The sequence below is a fragment of the Amblyomma americanum genome, chromosome 1, assembly GCF_052857255.1.
Source record: "Amblyomma americanum isolate KBUSLIRL-KWMA chromosome 1, ASM5285725v1, whole genome shotgun sequence".
NCBI lineage: Eukaryota > Metazoa > Arthropoda > Arachnida > Ixodida > Ixodidae > Amblyomma > Amblyomma americanum.
This window is the reverse complement of record NC_135497.1, coordinates 359,800,875-359,810,874: the sequence shown is the minus strand read 5'-3', so window position 1 is coordinate 359,810,874 and position 10,000 is coordinate 359,800,875. Positions and strand designations below refer to the sequence as shown.

General features: G+C 48.5%; 1 long non-coding RNA gene across 1 annotated transcript; it reads right to left on the bottom strand.

The window, feature by feature from the left end:
- Window positions 1–2,676: 2,676 nt before the first annotated feature.
- On the bottom strand, window positions 2,677–8,655 carry LOC144100774 (uncharacterized). The gene is made up of 3 exons (XR_013307848.1): window positions 8,567–8,655; window positions 4,257–4,570; window positions 2,677–3,234 (listed from the first exon to the last, which is right to left on the bottom strand). It is a non-coding gene; the product is annotated as an uncharacterized LOC144100774 (long non-coding RNA).
- Between the last annotated feature and the right edge of the window lie 1,345 nt (window positions 8,656–10,000).

Below are 10,000 nucleotides of genomic sequence, written 5' to 3'. Positions count from 1 at the left end.
GATGCCCCCGCCTGAATCGGCGTGCTTCGTCACCTTTATACCAGCTGCACAGCAGTAGCCACAGTGTGCGGCGTCAACTCGGAGCCAGAGGTGGTACAGAAGTGGTTGAGACAGGGCTGTCCTTTATCATCCTTCTGTATCTGCCGTGTGTTGCACGGTTGTAGCGCCAGATCTTGAACTCGCAGCTCGGATTCATGCTCCGCTATATAAGCAATGGCGTGAAAGACCGATCGATCTTGTCAGGCCTTGTGTTTGCCAAAGATGTGGTGTTATGGCAGGAACAACTGCGGAGCTCCAGGCACTCAACGCATGCGCGGAAGCCATGGCACCACTTGGATTGACCTTCAACGCAAAGAATTCGGCGGTGCTGTATTTATCAACGCCTTCGGACGCCGAACAGCTTGTCCACATACGCAATGGAGACGTCATCGAGAAGGCTACGGAATACAGGTACCTCGGCATCAGGTTCAGCACGCAGCCCGATTACGCAGCGCAAGACGCGAGGGTCACCTGAAGCAAGCTGCACGGCGGGCGGGGAACATACTACCTAAGCGGTGCCTATGAGGTTGCAATCGCTTTGTTATGGTGTCAGAGTTATGGAAAGCAGTCCATGTGCCCGCACTGACGTTTTCAAACGCCTTGTTCTGCTTGACATCACCCAGACGGGAATGGCTTGAGCGCTGCCAGCGAGCGGTGGGACGTCTTGCGCCAGGGTGCCATGGTCGTGTGGCTGATGAGGCTGTGCAGGGTGATCTCGGCTGGTCAATTTTTGAGGCCCGCGAGGCACGGAGCAAGATTACCTATGACGGCGGGATACGCCTCATGCCTGGATAGGCAGGCTACGTCTCATGAATAGGTGGGCGCACAGAGTCTTTGGTTCAATGTCAGTCAAAACTGCTTGCGGACGAAGTGGGTTAAGAGGCTACAGCACCTTCGTCGCAAGTTCTGTTTCTTCAGCAATGAGGTGCAGACCGACAGCGCGAAGAAATGGGCCAGGGCAGATGACGCCCAAGTGCGAGCGGGGGAGCTAGAATCGTGGAGAGCTGCAATGGGGGCGAAGCCGACCCTGGAGCTGTACCCGACAGGCAAGCGAGACATCAGCGTCGAGAGCCCCTCCGATAACAGCGTTGGTAGCCGCTTGTTGTTCGAGGCGGGCGCGGGTGCCATTCCAACGCTTACCTACCGCAAGCGCTTCGACCATGCAGTTGATTGCACTATGTGTAGGGCGTGCGGGACGCAGGTCGAGACAGTGGAAGACATCGGGCTTTGCTGCCAGAAGCTGCCAACACCACCGCAGTGGGGCGCTACGTTACCGCAGACGGTTGAACATCTTGCGCCAGGGTGCCACGGTCATGTGGCAAATGAAGCTGGGCAGGGTGGAAATAATTCTGCGGTGGAAATTAGCAAAAAGCGATTGGAGGATTGGTGGCTCAACAGCAGAGAGGTGTCATAAGTTTTAAAGTGTAGGAATACGGGTTATTTCAAAGAAAATGGCGAAATTTATTAACAACTTACAGCAGAGTTAAACAAAAATAAAGGAAAAACTGAGTATGGTGGCAACTACCACTGCCCTATTTCAAAGGGGACGCTCCTACCTTCCATCCATCCATCCGCTTCAGGCGCTGGGCTTCTGCTCTTCCAAAGGGAACGGCACAACAGGCGCGCCAAAAAAAACGGCAAGCGCAGCGACGAAGCGCCGCTTGATTGAGTGGTAGACGCTGTAGCGCGACATTAGCATTGTTTTTTTTATTTTTTCTCTTCCCCTTATTCTCTGTATCCGGCCAGGGCGCTTTTTATTGGGGGGGGAGGCGAAGCGCCCACTCGTTTCAAAGGGAAGGCCACACTATCACCATCATCGAACGATGTTCGCCACGTGCCCATATTAGATTGTCTGATATAAGCGGGAGGCAGACGATTTACGGTTCGTAGTTGCGTAGATCACAAGCGGGACTCAAATGAAATCTCAAAGTAGAGATTTGTTAAGGTAGAAAATTAAGCATAACAATCTCTTCAGCAAAGTTTCACGCGTGAAAAAAAGGGGAAAACACGTTCAGTATTTCAGCCAAATTCGCAGGTCACCCAGTTCCCAGAGTCATTCCAAACGGCAAAAGTCTGAAGCGCGCGACAAATAGTTTCTGCTCCAATGGTTCTTCCATGACTCGCACTGTCGTTCGTCTCAGGTACAGGGCAGTATGAAATGCCCCCCCCCCCCCCCCCCCCCTATTCCGCTTTTCAAGCTGGAAGTAACGGCGCAGGTCGTAATCTCTCTTTGAACAAACGTGTTCGGTGGTAGAGCGCGAGTTCGTAGTGCAATATGTGGATCAGCGGCCTCAAAGTATTCAAAGACTTCTGACTAAGGAACTGACAAGTGTGATGAAATATGAGCTTATGTGCTCTAGCGACCTCGCGAGTAGGTAGTAGAACAAGATGCGGTATAACTCTGCGCCTCCGGCTCATTTGTATCCCCGCACAAATTTCACTTCTGGATGTGAGCTTCGTGCGAAAGCCGCAGTTGCACGAAACGGACAACTGCCAACGCGACTCTTGACTGATGCACACGATTCCGTGCCCAATCTCTTGCTGACGGCCATGTCACTCGCTGCATTGAAGTCACAGGAAAGGTATCAAGAACTAAAGTGAATATTGCAAATTATTTTTTTCCTGGACTACAAATGAGGTATCGAACCCAACATGGTCGGGAAAATACGAAGCGACACTCATGCACAAAATAAGGCACTTCGATTCTAGAAGCAGTATACGATATGAATATACTGCGCGAAAAGTTTTCGGATCAGCTTTCAGACATCGACTCTCCAAAAGTAATAAGCACAATTCGGATTGCTTTATTCTTTGGATTCCTTGGGGAAGCCTCCATATCTCAAATATTGTTAATCTAAATTAGTTTCGTACTCACGAACACAGCGCATTGCATTGCCCCTCAGCGAGCATGGCAAGGAACATGACCTGGCGTCAGCCCCCTTGCCACCAGCCTGTGCAACCCCGCCACAACGCTCTCTGCAGCCCACCACAAAGTCCCCGGTCTTCGGGACTTCATGGCGATGTAGGCAGCCATGGCTAGAAGATCTTGGCGCCTGGCATTGAACGGGAGCCTGGAGCTGAAGGGGAACAACTGCAGGATCCCAACAGCAGCTGGATGTTCTGGATGGGCCCGTGAGTGCAATCGAGGGTCGCCGGGCAGAAATTGCTGGTTCGGATCATGACGACCTCGAAGAGCTGCAAAAGCGAATGAAGTTTTAACAAAGGTCTTTGCGGCAGTTTGCAACCGATAGAAAAAAAATTGGAGGAGACACTTAAGCTCCGCCTTAAGGGCATGACCCGAAAGCGTAATGGGTAAATTGCTACATATGTAGGTCATTTTCTACTTTATATTCACAGATTCCTCCTGGCGGTGTGGTGCAGCGGATAGCGATGCGCCACTGCCCTGCGATGGCAGGTGCTCCCAGCGGAGGGCCTTGTGCGACACAGGTTGCTCTTCCCGAGCGACCAATCATTAATTTAAGTGTCACCTGTTGGGCAGTTTGCTCACAATCCGGTGGGCAGGCTGTGATGACGCCGCAAGGTCACGTGATGTACGTAAGTGGCCCACCTGCCTCCTAAGTTGCTCTCTGGGCACCACCTGCCAGAGCCGCGCTGTTGATTTTTCGCTCACAAAGCCGTCGCCGCAATTTCTGGGCAACGGGGCTTTTAGCGCTATCGCGTTAAAATGAGTTGACCCAGCTAACGCTACGTACGCTCAACACCGCTCACAATATGAGTGAAATAGTCTGTGGCCGATTCATCAGAGCGAAGAAGGGTAGGCGGTAATGATAACATTTTTTGTATAGATTAATGTTAACTGCCTTTTATTTTCTGGAGCAAGAAACTAAGATGAAAGAAGTGAGGGAAACAAAAGTTGACATGACGAAAATAACCATGTCCATATAAATTGCGCCCAAACAAATCAGTGCAATCCTCATTTACCAAGAGGACCGCAGCGGTGGCCGAGTGGTAGAGCATCCGCCTCGCATGTGGGAGGTGCGGGTTCGATCCCCAGTGCCGCCGGGCACCAACCGGTGATACAGTGGGTACAAGCTTTCCCCTGGTCTGGTGCTCGGCTTATTTAGGGTGAAATGCTTGGGAAATGGGTCTTTGACCCCACCTTGAGAAATCGAAAATACCTTGTGGCATGGCGCTCTTTGGCCTCAGATGCCCTTGCGCCATAAAAATTCATCATCATCATCATCATCATCATTTACCAAGCAAAGGTAGACGACCAACGCTGGAAGGAGGAGACATCCACGATGCATCCGCTGATCGTCACCGACTAAAGTAAAAGTGTTCTTCCCGGTGCCGAAGCCTCGCCGTCGCCATGTAGTGACTGCGGACACGTGGCGAAGGCACGACAGGTCCGGCCAGCGGTACCGGCTCGCTCCCGAAGCGCAGTTTTCAACTCGTTGGAAAGGCCCGCGTGTGCCGGATTTCCAGCCACGAACCACTGCTGGGCGTTGCACCCTTGGTACACTGGCTGAGCGATTGTTGCATGACAGGCAACAGCTGGCCGTTTGGTGCACTGTCAAAAATGAACAGCATCAAAGGCATCAGTTGATTAATTTTAGGTAAATACCTTTAAGTATTTAGGTAAACACAAACTAATAATTGAATATCTATTTTTATCTTTAGGTAATTTAAATTTTAGTTGATCTTTTAGGAAATTCCAACCATTATCTTTACTTGCTCAGAATGAAGCAGTTCCCCCGGTGAATTCATTCACTTTTCAAGACCAGCATATAGAAATGGTCGCCGGCAGTAAGGATCTCGGTGTGTATTTTTGTGCCATCTTAAATGGGACGATCATGTAGTTTACATCTCTAGAAAACTATCGGCTGTTCACTGGCGTAATTTCACGCTGCCGCACATTTCTTCCCACAACGCGTAAACTACAAATATATTACGCTCTATTTCTTTTTCATATTAACTACTGTACACTGCATCGGCAACATCAACTAAACGAAATATAAACAAGCTTCCCGTTTGCAGAGAAAACTTATTTCGCCCTTATCTTAACCAATGAACCAACATACAGTATTAATCCCTACAATAGCTTAATTCAATATGATCCCTGTAGATAATATCTATGAATTTCATTTGTTGCAAATAACAGGATGAGTACACAGGTATTAGTTGCAAATAATAGGTATTAACAGGTAGGAGTAATTTCTTGACACTACTTGCTTCCCTTGTATATCGTACCCAGTGTACTGACATTTGTCTTTACCCAAGTTTAGAACTGATTACAAAGCTCCAATCTTTGCTCACAATCTGCCATTTTTTCGAAACAAATATAAAGATGCTGCTGAATTTAGTCCAAACAAATGCGAACATACTTGTGCAAATGTAATCCGTATTGCTTCATATGTCGTTAAAGATAACTTCTGTCTTATTGACGTACTCTTTTTTGCTGTGAGTTCATTATTGTGGAATATTTCGGTTTGTTGATCTGATGCATGCGTACAATTTATTTCTATTTAATTATTGGTAACTACTTCTGTATTGCTCATAAATTGCTTTTGTGTTTTGTCTGTTACTGCCATGTAATGGTTTCCTGGGCCTTCGTCAAACTGTTCGTACAGCTTTTAGCCTAGGTGACCATGCCAGACACTTTCTGTAGAATAAAATATGATTTGATATAATGGTTTCTGTTCTGCCACAATCGGGATCAAACTACACTCGTTTGTTTGGCAGCGATGTTATACATAGGGGTTGGAAGTTTACGTTTAAACAAAAAAAAACAATAAAAGTACGCCTAATTCAGTTTTACAAATTCGGTTCTAACCGAAAAAGGTCAGTACTTTTGGCTTGCAAGGCATAGCTAGCTGGCTGCAGAATGTGAGTGCACTCACTTAAATTTGACAATTAATAAGTACGGAAGCCAGAGGCATAATGCGACACGATGGTATTTTTTGGATAAGCAGCGCAGTTGAGCGATTTCAGGTATTGCTCCGCTAGCTTACACGCCTCTACATACCGGGAAACATTATCTCCTCGCCGTCTTGTATCTAAGTACTGTTTTCCTCACCATCACCACCTGCTTAGAGCAGATAGTCAGTTAATCAGTTTATTCAAATGCATGTAGGTGTCTAGGACATTGAGAAAACCGCGAATGGGCATCTACGAAAAAGCATGTTTTAGCTACAGCGACAATTGAGCTACAGTTCCATCGCTGCCGTCAATACGCAGACCTCGTGATGCCCCGCCCTTGCTCTCAACGCAGCATGACAACCGAATGAAAACGTGTCAACCCTAGTTCTGTAGAAGTAGACTTCCATTTCCTTTTTTGTCTGCCGGCTATTTCAATAGCTTGAGTTACTCTTTTAATGATGATATCAATGTTTTCTACAAGCACAGCTCCAAGTACCTACCATTTGCACGTTAATTACTGGTAAATTAAATTGTTCAGGATGACAAAAATACCGAGATAGACTTAAATTACTTCTGACCACACTGAATTGCTGCATTAAGTCACAGAAAAAGGTCAGTATTTTGTACGTCGAAAATAATAGTCGCCGAACAAAAAAACCCAAAGTTTCGCCCTGAAATAAAACCGAAAAAAGTCTGCCGAATTTTTTTTAAAAAAACCATCGAGATCACTGTTGGCAACCCGCATTGCAGTAATGCGAAAGCATTGACGCCCCATCGGTACTCGTCGCCTCTCTTCGCCCCTCTTTGCATGTGGTCTGGACGTTGAAGCTGCACTATGCGATGGCAGAGACGACTTAAACATGATGCCACGCGCCCTTACACAACGCCCAATTAAGCATCACGGCATGAGGTCGCGAACACAGCATCTGCACGCGGAAACGGCGAGAGAGCGACTGGCATAGTACACCCGGCGCGCCGAAGCGGAAGGGGGCCGTATACACATCAAGTTGTTTTTTTATGCGAAGCATACTAGCCGCACAACCGAGCTCTTCCTTGCTGCGCCGCGCGCGGCCGCGTAGCTACCACTTGACCTACATCGGCGCACCACGTGATATGACGTCACAACAGCTGTGAAAGCTGGGGGTTCAACTCGTGCGCTCGCTTGCGGACGCGCAGCCTCCGCCGGCGGCCTAACTCCCCGCTCCTACCGCTAGGAGATACTGACGTCACGCAATTGTACAAAAGGCGACGCACTCGTTGAGTCAGTTGAGCAGCGAGATGTCGGCCAGGAGAGGGCGGCTCGCCAGACCGCAAAGCGCAAGTTACAAAGAGCCACGGAAACGGAAGAAGAACGAGAAGTACGGCTTGCCAAACGACGTATGCTTCGCATCCTGGGCTTAACCATAAGCTAAGCCAGGCCATCTTTATTTTTTTTTTGCGCGCCGTCGCTCCGTGTGTCTCAAGTGATCGTTACGCCACTTCAGCAAAACGCTAATGGGCGTAGGTGGTGGTGAAAACATTTATTAGGAAGGAACAGGAGATATGTTTGGATCAGCCGTAAGCGGCCTATCCTTATAAGCACTAGGTGGAGGTCCCTAGTTTGGGGCCCAAGTGGCGGTGGCCGCCGCCAGAGCGTGCTCGACTAAGGCTTGTTGGGCCTGTAAGTCGTGGCAGCCGAGCAGAGACGCCTCCCAGTCCTCCCGGGTTCGGTTGGGGGAGGGGGGCAACAGCCGGGTTGGAGGGGCAGGCCCACACCATGTGATAGGTGTCAGAAGACACCACTCCACAGTGCGGGCAGGTGCCGTTAAAGGAGGGGTCAAAATGTTTTAGTGCTGCCGGGCACAGCAATGTATTGGTCAGAATGGCGTAGGAGTGTCGCGTCGAAGCGGATCGGGCCGTATACTCATTTCACGTGAGGCGTGACATCGCTGCGCGCTGCACCGTTCCACCAATAATTCCCATTAATTCCCCTTAATTCACCCCTTAATAAACCCTAATTCACCATTAACACCATTAATTCACAATTAACTCATCTTAATGCACACTTCACACTTTCATTAACCATTAATTGATTGGATTTCGAATAACTGACCATCTTCCCCTCGTTTCACCTCAGTATTCATTTCTGGTGATCAAATTTGGCGCCACGCTCTGGCTCCGCCCACACTTCGGCCATTTTCAAATTTGGGGCCCCTTTTTCTCTGGCCCAGCCAATTTTTTGGACATTGTTGGCTGTAATTAATTAACTATTCATCTGATGTCGAAAATGTTTGTATGCGCAGCATCCTCACATCATCCTCCTTCGATTAGAACCACTCGTGTGGCGCTACCTCTTCTGAGTTCCCCACAACTGCTGCGGACACGATTTTGAGGACCTTGCCACAAAGCCTAATAAAGCTGTTGCTTTAAAGAAATCGAAAAGTTCCAACGCCTTTTCCAGTAGCCTTTTTCATTGTCTGCGCGTTTCTGCTGTCTTAATTGAGCAAATATAAAAAAAACTAAAAACTGGCGCGCTAGTGTGTGTGTGTGTGCGTGTGTGTGTGGGGGGGGGGGGGGGGTGCGTGCGCGCGCGGAGATAGCGTCTTCGCTTAAGACAGCGGTCGAGGCAAGGCTTCGCGGGAGGCGTGTGGCGTATTAGCGTCACTACCTTCTGAGCCGGTTGAAGCCGTGACCCGGGGAGGTCCGTTGCATCCGCCTCGCAGATGCGGAGGTCCGCAGCCTCGGTTGGCAGTGTTATTGGCAGTCCAGGTTGAGCACGAGACAGTGGGCTTGTTTGTAGCAAACGGCAGCACTAATCCACACACTGCAAGGCAAGACAGAAGAAAGTAATGTGCTTCCTAAATGATCAGTGTTTGTAGCTACTATTTATGGAGCACAGAAAACTAACTGTGAAGCTGGACACCAAAACTTTGGGCAACTGGCGAGATGAAGGCCTTCGTCAAGGCAGGCGCTCATACTTTACGGGTTCAGCCGTAGAGCATGGACCCATATTTCTAGTGTACAGAGCGAGGGTCTCTAACTCGTATCGCCACGTGGGCTGCCTTGATGAACTTGTATCTCCCGCAGGCCACTGCCCAGAAATGGTAGAGGAGAAAGAAGGAGAGGCAGAAAAGGGACCGAAAGAGGGCAAAAGTAAATTCAAGAAAGAAAAAACCGGAATAAGTCAGAATCTCCGGCGGAGAGGCTCTGTCGTGAAGAAAATTTCTCTTTTTTCTGCGCTTACTTTAAAAGCTTCTAACGTTGGCAAGAATCAACGGGACGTCGACAATTGCTGTTTCCAGCAACTGATGACCAGAAAGTAAGAAAAGAGGGAAGATTGGCGCTTTTCGGAGCAAAGGATGCAAGTGTTAGTGTCAGCTGGCCGCTGGACGGTACTCTGCCTGCCGGGTGTTTGCGACACCTGGTATAGAATGTTGGCTGAAGAGAAATAGAGTTACAAAGAAAGCGAAACAATCAAAACACGTGCTTCCAGAACCCACCTAGGCAAGAGCTACCCGTGGGCCTGCTGTTTCTATAATATGGTTTATGGAAAACTAACTTATGTCATTTCCATTTCATAACGCGGGATTTTACGTTAGTGCTTACATTCTAAAGATCTGCTTCCACTTAATAAATAAAAATAATAATTGGTTTTGGGGGAAAGGAAATGGCGCAGTATCTGTCTCATATATCGTTGGACACCTGAACCCCGCGCCGTAAGGGAAGGGACAAGGGAGGGAGGGAAAGAAGAAGGGAAGAAGGAGGTGCCGTAGTGGAGGGCTCCGGAATAATTTCAACCCCCTGGGGATCTTTAACGTGCACTGACATCGCACAGTACACGGGCGCCTTAACGTTTTTCCCTCCATAAAAACGCAGCCGCCGCGGTCGGGCACTTCCTAAACCAGTATATCAGTATTCAGAAGCTGCAATTTTGCAGCCCTGCTCCTTCACACTTTCAGTCTTTTTTAGATATTATTTTTACTTGCAATTCACGTCCATTTTAAATGCTCCAGGCAATACAGCAGCACACACAAGACGAGAAACTGAAATCAGTGCTGCCTTTGTGAGAGCAAAACTTTGTACTCGTAAATATGAAGGTAGC